Below are 13,694 nucleotides of genomic sequence, written 5' to 3' on the forward strand. Positions count from 1 at the left end.
CATTCTCTAAGGCAATTTATAAAGACAAAAGTAGTAAAGATTTTACTTGCTTCATCAAGGTATTTAATATTACTTTATCAAGATATTTAGGCAGTGAAATGCCACCCTGACACCTGCTCCTGTCAGATCTCGGAAGCTAAGCAGGGTCAGCCACGGTTAGTACTTGGATGGGAGATCTCCTAGGAATACCAGGGGCTTGTAGGTTCTAGTCCTGAGGACTTCACTGTCACTACCCAAGCTCACTCAGCCCTGGCAGATGAACCTGAGGAGTTAAACAGTGAGGTCAGTTCTGTGCACGCTGTGCCTTACCTAAAAATTCCACTGCGCAGTCTCAAAGGACACACCCATGTGGGTAGAGCCCTTCCCTACTCTTCTTTTGTGAAGCCTAGACATGATGATGATCAAGATATTTAGTATGACAATTGAGATGAAAGATGTACTGTGTTTTTCTCTTCCACTGTGGCAATTCCATGTTTTTCTGTGGCTAACAAGTTTATGCAAGATCATGTATTATACAGATATGCAGAGCCACTCAGAAGATACACTGTTTTTGCAAGGAGGATAAACTGGTATGACCTACTGTCTTCCACAGTGAGTACACAGTAACAATATGAACATGGATCAATGGCAATTGTTAGGAAGGATAAGGTGTCATTGATGCCATGACACTTTACATAGCTCTACGCACATGCAAAGGCTTACAGATGCCACCAAAGGCCTTAAAATGCTAATACATTTAATAGAGAGTTATGTGGCAAGAACCATAGAGAAAACTGAAAAGTTGTCAAAAATTAAAGGGCAGATAGAAATATTTCCATGACCTACATGGAACCCCAAAGAAAATTTAGCAATGCAGTAAGAAGGGGAAATCTGACAGTATTATTGTCAATAGGTTTTCTTATTCCCATTATTTACAGAGTTTTCAGATCTGAAAATGAATACAAGTTTTACCTTTCCTTTGGTTGGTAGATGTAAGGTATCTTAGAGGGGAGGAGGCAGATGCCTGTAATGCAAGGTGACAATAGGCTACTGCCATTCCTGATACAAACATTTAGTGCCAGAAGGAGGATGTGTGGAAAAAGTAGTCTGCTCAGCTTTCATTCTGACAAATCGTGTCAGCTGAGCAAGCTGCCCTACAGAAGCAGTGAGGAACACAACCCGCTTTCTACATAAGGTTGTCAGAGCTGCCATCCTAGCCTGAATGCCACAGGCATCCTGGGGAGATTGTGGCAGACTTGACGAGCCTTACTGGAATGCAGCATGGGCACTCAGTGCCTCTCTTTTAATCTCAGCAGGTAAAGTTGAATTTCATTGTTGATCAGGTAAAAGGTGGTGTTTCTTCCAGCTGGGAGTGAGTAACCTGTTAAATTGTCAGCTATTCTTGGCAAGCTGATGGAACACTGCTTTTTAAAACTTGTTCAGAGACATGAAAGATCTCTGTATGACAGAAATGCTGATAAGATGATATAAAGGGCTGACACAGGGAGACAGGGAAAGTGAAGCAGATCAGTTTACCACTATATTACATGACAATGCAAAAGAAATAGATGTTCTTAAAATTGCTTCATGCCATATGCCTTATCCAGAGAGGAGTTTCTGGTTGATACTGGTTACAAAATGTTTGCTCACTGTGTCAAACACTGCTGTACTATTTCACATTTCCTGGCAATGTTAGGAGACCAATTCACTTAGTGGTCAAGCACTTGAAGATCATAGGTCTCAACATAGCAGAGACCATTGACTCCCCACTGTGAACATCCTCAAGAAATAGATGAATAACATAATACACACCTCTGCATACAACAGCAATGTGGACAGTAGTTAAAAACATTCTCTACTACACAAAAGTTTCTGCTTCAAATCTGATTGGTAGAAGAGAAAAATAATAATAGATTTAGTACAGAGTCAAGGGGAGAGCACAAAAAACTCCTGCTGATATTCTTTGTATACTTCAGAAACAGAAGAATTGCTAACATGTGAATTTTGTGCACATACACTGTAGGGTTTCTAGGCCAAACACAATTCCTGTCCTTGGAGAATTCTGCCAAGGTACGAGATTGAACTACAGATTCTAGGAAGAGATTCAAATTAGTAGAATTCATGTCTAATTGGCAGTTGTCTATTGTTTCCTGTATTGTTAGCCTTATTCTACTCTTTATATAGAATGAAGTTCAACAGCAATTGGGAGCAGTAGCCTAGCAAATAATAGAGGGCTCTCTTCTACTCCCTACTCACATTGATGGATTTGAGTACCAATTAGATCTGTGATGTCAAGACAATCTGTGAAGAAAGTTTCCATTTCAACTAGGCACCAATGAGGTCTGGATAAAACTAAAGTAATTTGCAAAGTGTGTAATACTCTATGTAACTGAAAAGGCAATATCTTTCTTCAAATATTTGATATAATCCAAATATTTAATACCTAGCTAACATGTCAAGCAGCCTTAAACAAAGAAAACATGGCAAGTTTAAGACTGTTGTTTATCAACAAATGAGCAGTTCTTGAGTGGGAATTTTTTGTGGTACTAAAAGTGCAAAAGTAATAAGATAATTGTAGGGAATCATTGAATCATTTAGGTTGGAAAAGAACTTTAAGATCCTTGAGTTCAACTCCTAAGCTAGCACTGTCAAGTCCACCATCTAACTGTGTCCCTAAAGATCTCATCTACACACCTTCTAAATATATACAAGGATGGTCACTCAGCCATTTCACTGGGCAGTCTGTCCATGATCACCCTTTCAGTGAGGAAATTTATTCTAATATCAAATCCAAACTTCCTCTGGTGGAACTTTAAGCCATTTCCACTTGTCCTCTTACCAGTTGCTTGAGAGAAGAGGATGATCCCCACAATGACCCAGACTGTTTTCAGGTAGTTGTAAAGAACAGTAAGGTCTACCCTGATCTTCCTTTTCTTCAGGCTAAACAACCCCAGCTCCCCCAGCTGCTCCTAAAACCTGTGCTCAGACTTTCACCAGCTCTGCTGCTCTTTAGTGGACAGCACTTCAATGTCCTTCTTGTAGTGAAGGGGCCAAAACTGGAGACAGGATTCAAGGCGTGGCCTCACCAGTGCTGTGTACAAGGTGACAGTCACTGCACTGGTCCTGCTGACTACACTATTTCTTGCACTATTTCCAGGATACTGTTGGCCTCCTTGTCCTTCTGGGCACACTGCTGACTTGTATTTGACTGGATGTAGACCAGCATTCCCAATCCTTTTTTTCACTGGGGAGCTTTCCAACCACTCTTCTTCAGCCCTGTAGCAATGCATGAGGTTGTTGAGATCCAAGGGCAGGACTCATCACTTCACCTTATTGAACATCACACAATTGGCCTTAGCCATTGATCCTGGCTGTCTAAGTCCTCTAATTGATATGAATTCATTCATCCATTCATTCATGGCTCAGCTTCGCGAACGAAGATTTGAGAAGGGCGCTACCCACGCTTGCTGCAAGCGTGCTGATGGCTAAAAAGGCTGATACGAGATAGGCAGGTCCGGTCACAAAAGGCACAGTGGAGCGTCTCCCTAGGTGACATTGGCAAGGAACGGTTCTGTCTGCGTTGTCTTTTCTCCTCAAGACTGACTCTCTGTGCATTCTCAAAGGAAGCAGCAGCGTCGTGAATGGTGTGTCTCCATGAATCCTGATTGGAGGCCAGAGTGGACCATTGGTGGCAGTCAATACGGCCAAGGCTGAGGTGTTGTTTCAGGGAGTCCTTGTATCTCTTCTTCGGGGCTCCTCTCTTGCGGCAGCTGGTGGCGAGTTCACCATAGAGCACAATTTTCGGAAGGTGGTGATCCTCCATCCTGGAGATGTGCCTTGCCCAGCGCAGCTGCGTTATCAGCATGGCCTCGATACGGCTGACCCCTGCCTGTTCAAGAACAGACACATTGGTCACGTAATCAGACCAGTGGATGTTTAGGATTGAACGGAGGCAGCGCTGATGGAAGCGTTCGAGAAGCCGCAGGTGGTGGCGGTAGATGACCCAGGATTCAGACCCATATAAAAGAGTAGAAAGTACAATGGCTCTGTAGACATTGATCTTTGTACTTTTCTTCAGGTGTTTATTGGACCAGACTCTTTTATGGAGTTTTCTGAAGGCTCTGTATGCCTTTGCCAGCCTGTTGTCTATCTCTTTGTCAATCTTAACGTCTGAGGAAATGACACTTCACAGATAGGTGAACTGCTGGACTGACTTAAGCTCTGAATTGCCTATGGTGATGTGAGGATGATGGAAGACTTCTTGAGGTGCAGGTTGGTAGAGAACTTCTGTCTTCTTCAGGCTGACTTCCAGCCCAAAAAAGCTCAGCAGCCTCTGCAAAGCAGGATGTTAAGCGCTGCAGAGCTGCTTCTGTGTGAGCAACGAGGGCGGCATCATCAGCAAAAAGCAGCTCATGGACAAGGTGATTCGGGGTCTTGGTGTGGGCCTTCAATCACCTTAGGTTGAATAGGCTTCCATCGGTAGGATATCGGATGTAGATGCCGTTTTCTTCATCGAGGTCTGCTGTGGCTCTTTGGAGCATCATGCTGAAGAAGATTGTGAACAGAGTTGGTGCAAGAACGCAACCTTGTTTCACACCATTGGTTATTGGAAAGGGCTCAGAAAGTGCATCAACATATCTGACTTGTCCACGCTGATCCTCATGTAGCAGGATGATAATTTTGAGGAACTTGGGGGGACATCCTAAACGTTCCAAGATCTGCCACAGGCCTTTTCTGCTCACAGTGTCGAAAGCTTTGGTGAGGTCAACGAAGGTTACATAGAGACCTTTGTTCTGTTCCCTACACTTCTCTTGCAGTTGTCTGAGAACAAACACCATGTCTGTGGTACTCCTATTGGCTCTGAAATCACACTGCCTTTCAGGAAGAAGATCTTCTGCAATAGTGGTACTAATCTGTTCAGAAGTGTTCTTGCAAGGATTTTACCAGCAATGGAGAGCAAAGTAATACCTCGGTAATTTGAGCAGTCTGATTTTTCTCCTTTCTTCTTGTACAGGGTGATGATGACTGCATCACGAAGAACTGGGGGTAGTTCCCCTTGTTCCCAGCAACGCACAACAAGCTCATGGAATTTGGCATGGAGTGCTTGACCTCCATGCTTCCAGACTTCAGGTGGAATTCCATCAACCCCAGCTGCCTTGCTGGTTTTCACCTGCTGTATGGCCTTGAGTATCTCTCCCATAGTAGGGGCTGCATCCAATTCATGTTTCACCAGTTGTTGTGTAATGTGATGAATTGCTGAGCCTTGAACTACACGGTTGGCACTGAAGAGAGTCTGAAAGTGCTCAGACCATCGGTTCAGGATGGAGGTTTTATCTGTTAGAAGCAGTTGACCATCTGCACTGAGTAGGGGGCTTTGAACCTGGTGTGTGGGTCCGTACACTGCTTTCAGGGCCTCATAGAATCCTCTTTGGTCACCCAAATCTGCGCATAGTTGTGTCTTTTCTGCTAGGTCGAGCCGCCATTTGTTCTGGATGTCTCGAAGTTTGTGTTGGAGCTTACTGCATGCAAGACGAAAGGTGGCTTTTTTTTATGGCAAGATGCCTGAGCAAGGTGTGCTTGGTGAGCAGTTCTCTTCTTCTTCAGCAATTCCTGGATCTCTTGATTGTTCTCATCAAACCAGTCTTTGTTTTTCTTGGAAGAGAACCCTACGGACTCTTCAGAGGACTGCAGGATGCAACTTTTAATATGTTGCCAAAGTGCTTCAGGAGAGGGATCTAAGGGATTATCTTTAAGTCTAGTTTGAAGGTTTCCCTGGAAGCTGTCTCTTACTGTGGCTGTTTGAAGATTGCTGACTTGGAGCCTTCTCCTTGGAATGCTGCCTCTCTTAGGTTTGGGCTTGAAGTGGAGGTTAAGTTTGCAATGCACAAGCCGGTGGTCTGTTTGACATTCTGCACTCGGCATCACTCGAGTATGACGAACATCACTGACATTTCTCTGTTGTACTAAGATATAGTCAATGAGGTGCCAGTGCTTGGATCGAGGATGCATCCAGGTTGTCTTCAGTCTGTCTTTCTGTTGAAAGATAGTGTTGGTGATAGTGAGCTGCCATTCTGCGCAAAACTCTAGCAGGAGGCGTCCATTGTCATTGCAGTTTCCAGCGCCATGCTTGCCCAGGACTCCTTTCCAGGCTTCAGAATTCTTACCTACTCTGGCGTTGAAGTCACCAAGGATTATGATCTTATCATCTGCAGGAACATTTTGGGTGAGGCGGCGCACATCTGTGTAGAATTTGTCTTTTTCCCCTGGGTCAGCTTGGAGTGTTGGGGCATATATGCTGAAAAGAACAACATGTTGCTTGTTGTGTAGGGGAAGGCGTAAGGACATAATGCGATCGGAATGACCTGTCGGCAGATTTTCAAGTTTGGAGGCAATGGAGTTTTTAATCATGAAGCCAACTCCTGAAAGGTGTCTTTCGGTTTTGGGTTTGCCTGACCAGTAGAGTGTGTAACCAGCACCATGTTCTTTAAGGCCGCCTTCCTCATGAAGACGAACTTCACTGAGAGCAGCAATGTCAATGTTGAGCTGTGACAGTTCATGGCCAATTAGAGCAGAACGACGCTCAGGACGTCCACTATCCCCAGTATCAAGCACGGTTCTGATGTTCCAACATGCGAGTGTAGGTTTGAACACACCTTTGCAGGCAGGTGTATGCCTTTGAAATCTCTTTGTTTTTGTTTGACCGCATGGAAGATGCCGGTTGGCCGCGGTTATCCAACCGGGTGTGGAGATGAGCTTTGTTTAGGCCACCTTTGCTAGGCCCCTCTCCGTGTGGAGCAAGCAGTGCTGTCCCTAGAAAAGGTTGCTTGGTCATTCAGGATGCTGCCGCAAGAGACTGTCATCTCCGGGGTCAAGTCTCTAATGACCCATATCCTGAACCGCCTGCATGCAGGGTTGGGTCTGCGGCTTCCAGCTGCTTCCTATCACCTGCCGTTTTCGACCCTCACCTGTCGCTACAGGGCTTTGCAATGTGGGTGAACCCTTCAAGCCTGTGCAATGGATTTTTTAGGTGAGGCACAGCATGCGCAGAACTGGCCCCACCCTTTACTCCTAAGGTTCATCTGCCACGGCCTAGCGAGCTTGGACGGTGACAGCGAATACCTCAGGACGTAGGATTGGTTAGAGTATCCTTCTCTTAGATGGATGGCCTTACAGGGCTGAGCGAGCTCTATCTGCCCGGTTTGGGGTTGGAGTTGTCCTTCTCCTAGGATGGTTGCCAGACGGCTAGCGAGCCCATCCTGCCCGTGGACACACTTTGTCTGACCCTTCAGCTGAGACCTGTCTGGCATGGGAGACCCTACTGGTGGCACAAACCACCTCCAGCATAGCTCTCAACCTCATGAGGGCACGCAAGCTTCTCCCCCGTGACAAGGGGGTGTCCCCGGAGAAGTTGATATGAATAATAACAGATTATAATATGTGTATATGTGATAAGTATTTTTAAAATGCTGTAAAAGTAATGAAGCTTATGCAATAATGGTAAATAAAGATATATTCTTACACCAAATCTGCTCTATACCTCCCTTCCACAGCTAGACAGGGGGGAAAGAGTATATGCAAGGCTCAAGGTTTGAGATAAGGGCAGGGAAGGATCACTCACCAATTACTGTCATGGGCAAAACAGGCTTGATTTGGGGAAATTAATTTAATTTATTGCCAATCAAATCTGAGTAGGATAATGAAAAATGAAAGCAAAACTCAAAACACTACTCCCACTTCTCCCTTCCTTCTGGGCTCAACTTTACTTTTGATTTCCATACTTTTTCCCCTCCAGTGCTACAATGATAGGGGCGGTGAGGGATTCAGTCAGTTCATCACACGTTGGCTCTGCCACTCCTTTAGGTAGTTGTGGACCTGTGGAGAGGAAGGACTCTCAGAGGAAGGGCTCCCCACACTCCTTTCTGACTCCAATGTGTGTGGGGATTCCAGCCACAGGAGGCAGTCCTCCATAAAATTCTCCAATGTGAGCCCTTCCCACAGGCTGCAGTTCTTCCAAAATTTTTCCAGCATATGTCCACAAGTGCTGCCAGCAAACCTCTTCCAGTGTAGACTCCTGTCTTTACAGGTCCACAGATTCTGCCATGAGCCTGCTCCAGCCTGGGCTTCCCACAGGGTCACAGTCTCCTTTAGGCACACACATCTGTTCCAGCATGAGGTCCTCCATGGGCTGCAGGTGGATATCTTCTCTTCCAGGGACCTTCATGAGCTGCAGGAACACAGCCTGCCTCACTTTGGACTTCAGAATGGGTTGCAGGGAAATTTCAACTTGGACATGATGAGCACCTTTTTTCCTCCTTCTGGACTGACCTGGGTGTTGGCAGGGCTGTTGCTCTCGCTTCTCTTTTCTGGCTGCAGGTGTCAGGATTTTTTTGCCACTTCTAAATTGCATCACTACAGAGGCACTACTGTTGTTATTGATGGGCTTGACTCTGGACAGCAGTGCATCCATGTTGGAGTTGACTGGTACCAACCGCAGTGGACACAGAGGAAGCTTCTGGCATGTTCTTACAGAAGCCACCCCTGTAATGTCCCCATTATCAAATTCTTGTCATGCAAACACAGTACAGCCCTGTAATGGTTTCCACACAGGAGCTGCTGTAAAACCTGAGTGGACTTGTCCTCATTTTAAGGAGTACAAGATAAATGGATGCATTAAGAAAAGAACTGCTTACTTATGGGATATTTTTATCCACTTTTCAATTTTATTTTCAAGTGTAATAGAAGTAGCCAACATAATGTTTGATTCTTTTAATAAGGCACTATGCTTATATGAGTTTAAAATTTTGTGTACCCAAACTGTCATTTGTCCTGAGCTGTCTTTGTTGATTCTCAAACCCATGTAAATATTGAAGAAAAGAATAATTCCAATTCTGAAATCCTCCTTCTCCTTTGTGTACCATGGTCTCTAAATGCTTGGTGGAAAAAGCATTTAAGCACAGTAATGTACTGGCCACCAGTAATAGCAGAGTTAAGATCAATGAATGTTGCATGGTCAATGTCATTCATCTATGTTTATCCAGTCAGAATTTTCCTAGCCTTGCTCCTTCAGAGACGTTTTGTTCAGTATGCCTAGAAAATTATGTGTCACAGACGTTGTGGAGTTTAGTGTCAATATTGATCAGTAAATGGAAATATGGGTCTTAACAAATGGAGTTATATCCAGTATATTGTATGATGGGTGCTCATAAAGATAGAAATACTATGTTTTGTTATAAAGCATTCTTAACAATTTAGAAATTTCACAAAATTCTAATAATATTGCTAATAATAATAAATATTGTTTATGGATTTCTAAGAAAGCATAGCCACTTTTTTCTGTATTTACAGTTCTATGTAATTTATTGATGTTGAATAACTAATTTACATGTGCATGTGTTTGTGTATGATTTAATGTGGTTTATTGCTGAAAAAAAAGCAAGTTGAACGTGAGCCTTTTTATGCTAAAAACAAAGAAATTTTGTTTTTCTTTCCTTCTTTGGTTATTACAAATGTCATCAATATATATTGTTTTTAAGTGATTGTGTAAAATACTGAGCAGTGCTACACTCACAGAAAATCAGGTTAAATTCAGTTAGCAATCATATTTCAGTGACAATAACACTTTCCCCTGTGTATCCCAGAAAGATACTAGAGAACAGCCAGTGGACTGTCTCCTTCAATTGCATTTATGGTATCTGACATCCCAGAAGCTAGTAAGGATTAAATCTTGTCTTGCTTTCCCTGTAAATCAACAGCAAACTGCTTGCTCTCAAGTGTTCAGAAACAAGCCCTGAAGTAATGACCTGTGTACAGACAATAAAGCAAAAATATCTTCTTGTCCCATTCCACTAATGTGGAATCAGATCAAACATTGCAAAATTTTGGTTCAGAGTAATACAATCAGTAATAGAGATTGTGGGTCAAAAAGGTCTCTAAAGGAAACCACATTCATCATATTGCAAGTGTGAGTGACAAAGTCTGGACTGAAGACCACTGAAACCTAAAGGAGAAGAGAATGGCACTCTGTGGAATCTGACAATGTTTTCTTCAAACTACCAGTCCCATCTATAGTCTGTAAGGAGTAGCATGTCTTGCAATTTTGCTGAGCCAGCTCCTTTCTTTTATTGCAAGCTAAGAGTTAGGCAGAGTTTTATCAAAACAATATTTTTTTTAATTTTTGTGTGCAACACAAAGTAACCTTGCAAAAAATGAACTTAAAGTCCACAGCTAGCAAAACTAGTATTTCATCTATCTACCCACAGGGCCTGAAAATAATACAAGATGCCCCTCTCCAGAAGAACTGGAGGTCAGAACTAAGCTTTCTTCACAATATTTCACAGAGCAGTGCTGGTGGTCAGGTGAGGCTTTGCTGTGAAAATGTGTTAGATAAGGATTCTTATTTCTAATCCAACCAAATTGAGAGGTAGTCTGGAGTCACTTCAACATAAATGAGAACCTCAATTACACCCAGAAAGAATCTGGTCCCATCATCTCATGGTTTTGGTGTACATTACTAACTGCCTGATATGCTACATATGTTTTCATCACATTTGATTTATACATAAGATACAATTCCACCAGAGGTAATCTCCTGCTGCAGTACATGGACTATGGACTACGATGCACTTAGCCAAATTACAAATGTACAGCAAATAATTTGATTATTTTATACAGTAATGACTTGCTAGTTACCTAGGGTTTTTTGATTTTTTTTTCAGGTTCAAAACAATATGCAGGCACTAAAAATACTATTACAATTTTATGTTTTATTTACAAAATTGTGGAAGTTGCTTAATATTCAAAATGTAATGTACAAATACAAAATACAGCCTTTATGATAAACTGTCCTGTAGGTACTGTCATATCATATTCATGAAGTAGGAATTTAATTACTGTGTCAAATACAGGGTATTAAAAGATACACTGCTGACAATCAGATGTCCTGGAGAAATACCTTTACCAATAATTTTATCAGAAGAGTAATTTCTTCCTATTGGATAAAAAGTTCAGTAAATCTTTCTGATTCTAAGATCCTTTGCAATGTCCTATATACTGCTGATTAAAACGACTCACCTAATTTTTAGTCCAGCTGGTAAACACTGTATGAGAAGTTATCAAAGCATTTTAAATTTATTATTATTATAATAAATTTATGGTAACTATTAGCCCTTTAGAAGGATAATTGGAAGGAAGAGCTAAATTTCTTTATGACATTGCATAGCTAAGACAGTAACTTTTCAAACATGCAAGACAAGAGGGATGTGTTATAGCCAGAACTTGTTTAGTGAAAGCATTCCAGAGACAAAGAGGTTAACAGGATGAAAACCATCCCAGAGAAGACAAAACTGAGCTTAGTCCTTACTCTCTGCTGGCTTCTCTTTGTCAAGATTATATATTACTTTGTGGAGAGGAAATCTTTACAAACAAGCAGCTGTTTCACATCTTAAACTTTTACAGGGAAACTGAAGACCATCTCAGTTTTCCATGACGTATATCGCCATGGATTGAATTGTGACTCAGAAGCTGTACTTTCAGTGCTCATTCAGGTTTGTGCTAAATGTGCATTCAAGCTTTAGGCAGCTCATATTTTGCTAACTAAGCAAACTTCTTTTTCCTTAGATGTCCTCTCTAGCATGGATGTAGCACAGAAACCTAACAATCACGTAGCTTACCTAAGACTTCTCATGGTGAGAGAGGCTTGTAAACAGAAATAGTCTAGCAGGGCTTTGTGCCCTTCCCCTCTGCACTTTTTCTTCTATGCAGTAAGAGATGAGGCATACTGGTATATATTCTGCAGCTGCAGAGCTGAGATCTTTGCTGCCAGTGGGAGAAGGGAAGACCCTCATTGCGAACAGACCCTTTCCACTTTGCCCCACATTAACATACATCAATATCTGGAGTGATGCAGCCCCCCTGCAGCTTCAAGCAGGAAAATCCTCTGGTTTCCTCTGCTGGCTGTGTGGGATTGACCTGGGATCAGTTCTGTGGGGTCCTCTACTTGGATCACATGTGAATAATCTGTGTTTATCGTGAAATGAGTGAGGCACATTTGGAATTTTGGAAGTTTCTCTTGTCTGACACACCTGAGCAATACCATTTAAAGAGGAGGAATGTTACAAAATCATCGCTGAGGGTAGAAACTGCCATATTAGTTTTCAGCAGAGATAGTAAGGGAAATCCTATACAAGTCTCCTTTACAGTGAATTATAGCATGGCAACCCAGTACTGCACTTCTGATCAGAAAAATGTCATGGTGATTTTGATGAACTAGAGCCCAGGTAGAAACTATAAAAGTTGACCTTGTGTCTGTCTATCAGGCACATATCTGCAATCTGTAAATGAAATATTTCTATTCTTTGGACAGGTAAGGAAAGAATGAAGACAGACTATACTGATAGTTGGAATTGAATGAAATTCAGTTTTGGAAAGAATCAGCATTTTGAAAAGGTAAGTTTTCTGAAATTTGAAATCCATCCTGTTGGAATAGGGTTCAAGACCTAGAATCTCTCAGATTTGTAATATAACCTGAGGGACTAAGATTTGTGGCAAGTCATAACTCCAAAATTCTTCAGATACTCCCAGTATTTAAAAAAAAATCGACAGGTGCATGGGTAATAAGGACACAGTCATTAAAACTCAGGTCGGTTAACCTTCTAAAATTATCGTGAAGCCATATTCTTTGCAACTAAAGAAGCACTTTGTAGACTTACTGAATAAGTGGGTTTTGATTTTGCAGTCATGCTGCCATGGGGCAGAACCAGAAAAAAATCACATGCTAAATCCCTGTGCAATATTATAAAAAATGTAGATTGAGCTTTGCTGTGTTGCAGTAATTATATACCTTTTTTGTGGTTTGTTTTTTTTTTTTGAGATGCTAATTATCCAATTCTCTAAGCATGTGGGATCATACTGCTGAAAATTGTGTCAAAATCAAAATCGTGGTTTTGCTGTCAGGCTGTGAGAACAGGCCTGCAGCATGTGGTTTGAACCAGAGAGCTTGCTTCCCAGGAGCCTGTGGAAACAGGGTTGAGGATTAATCTGTAGCAGAACCACACATTAATGCAAATTAATTACTCAGAGCATATGGGCCAGGTCATCATGTATACTAATATGCATATATTCTGTAAAACACAGAGCGCTCAGCTAAAGTGTTAGCATGTTTTGATTGCTTCCATAAAAGCAACAAAAACAAATACATTTTTAAATAACAAACAAATCAATTTTTAAATGCCATCAAGGGTGATGTTTAAAAATTATCATACCAGCTGTTGGGAGCCAGCCTCTCAACTGGTCAGTCACAGCAAGCCTTAAAACTGAACACTTTCCATGCTGCTGTGCCTGGGTTGCACATGCCACCTCTCCTCCCCAGGCCAATGCTCCTCAGGATGGGCACAGAGTCCTTTTATGTTACAATTCAACTCAGCTACATTTCACAAGCTTAGAGAAACCTTAGTTCTTTATATCCCTGCTATTTGGTTATGAAGGTAGCATCTCCACACACCTTCCCTGGGTATTCACAGAGAGACCCTGTACTCAGATTTCCTGTCTGCAGTGGGAACACCTTCAGTGGACACCTTCTAGTCCAGAAAAAAATGTACTAGGAACTGCTTTAAAAATAAACATCTGAAGGAGTAATTGCACTCTGCTTATGAATTTTTCACCCCTCCCCCCCTTTAAAATAAAAATAATGATTACAGGTGGATAAACAACTTAATTTA

The 13,694-nt window shown here is 42.1% G+C and overlaps 1 protein-coding gene across 1 annotated transcript in view; it reads right to left on the reverse strand.

The window, feature by feature from the left end:
- The window catches only part of SYK (spleen associated tyrosine kinase), a 99,583-nt gene that overhangs the window by 82,238 nt on the left and 3,651 nt on the right, over positions 1-13,694 (reverse strand). The gene's annotated exons all lie outside the window — the stretch shown is intronic.

Source organism: Pithys albifrons, chromosome Z, assembly GCF_047495875.1.
Source record: "Pithys albifrons albifrons isolate INPA30051 chromosome Z, PitAlb_v1, whole genome shotgun sequence".
Lineage (NCBI taxonomy): Eukaryota > Metazoa > Chordata > Aves > Passeriformes > Thamnophilidae > Pithys > Pithys albifrons.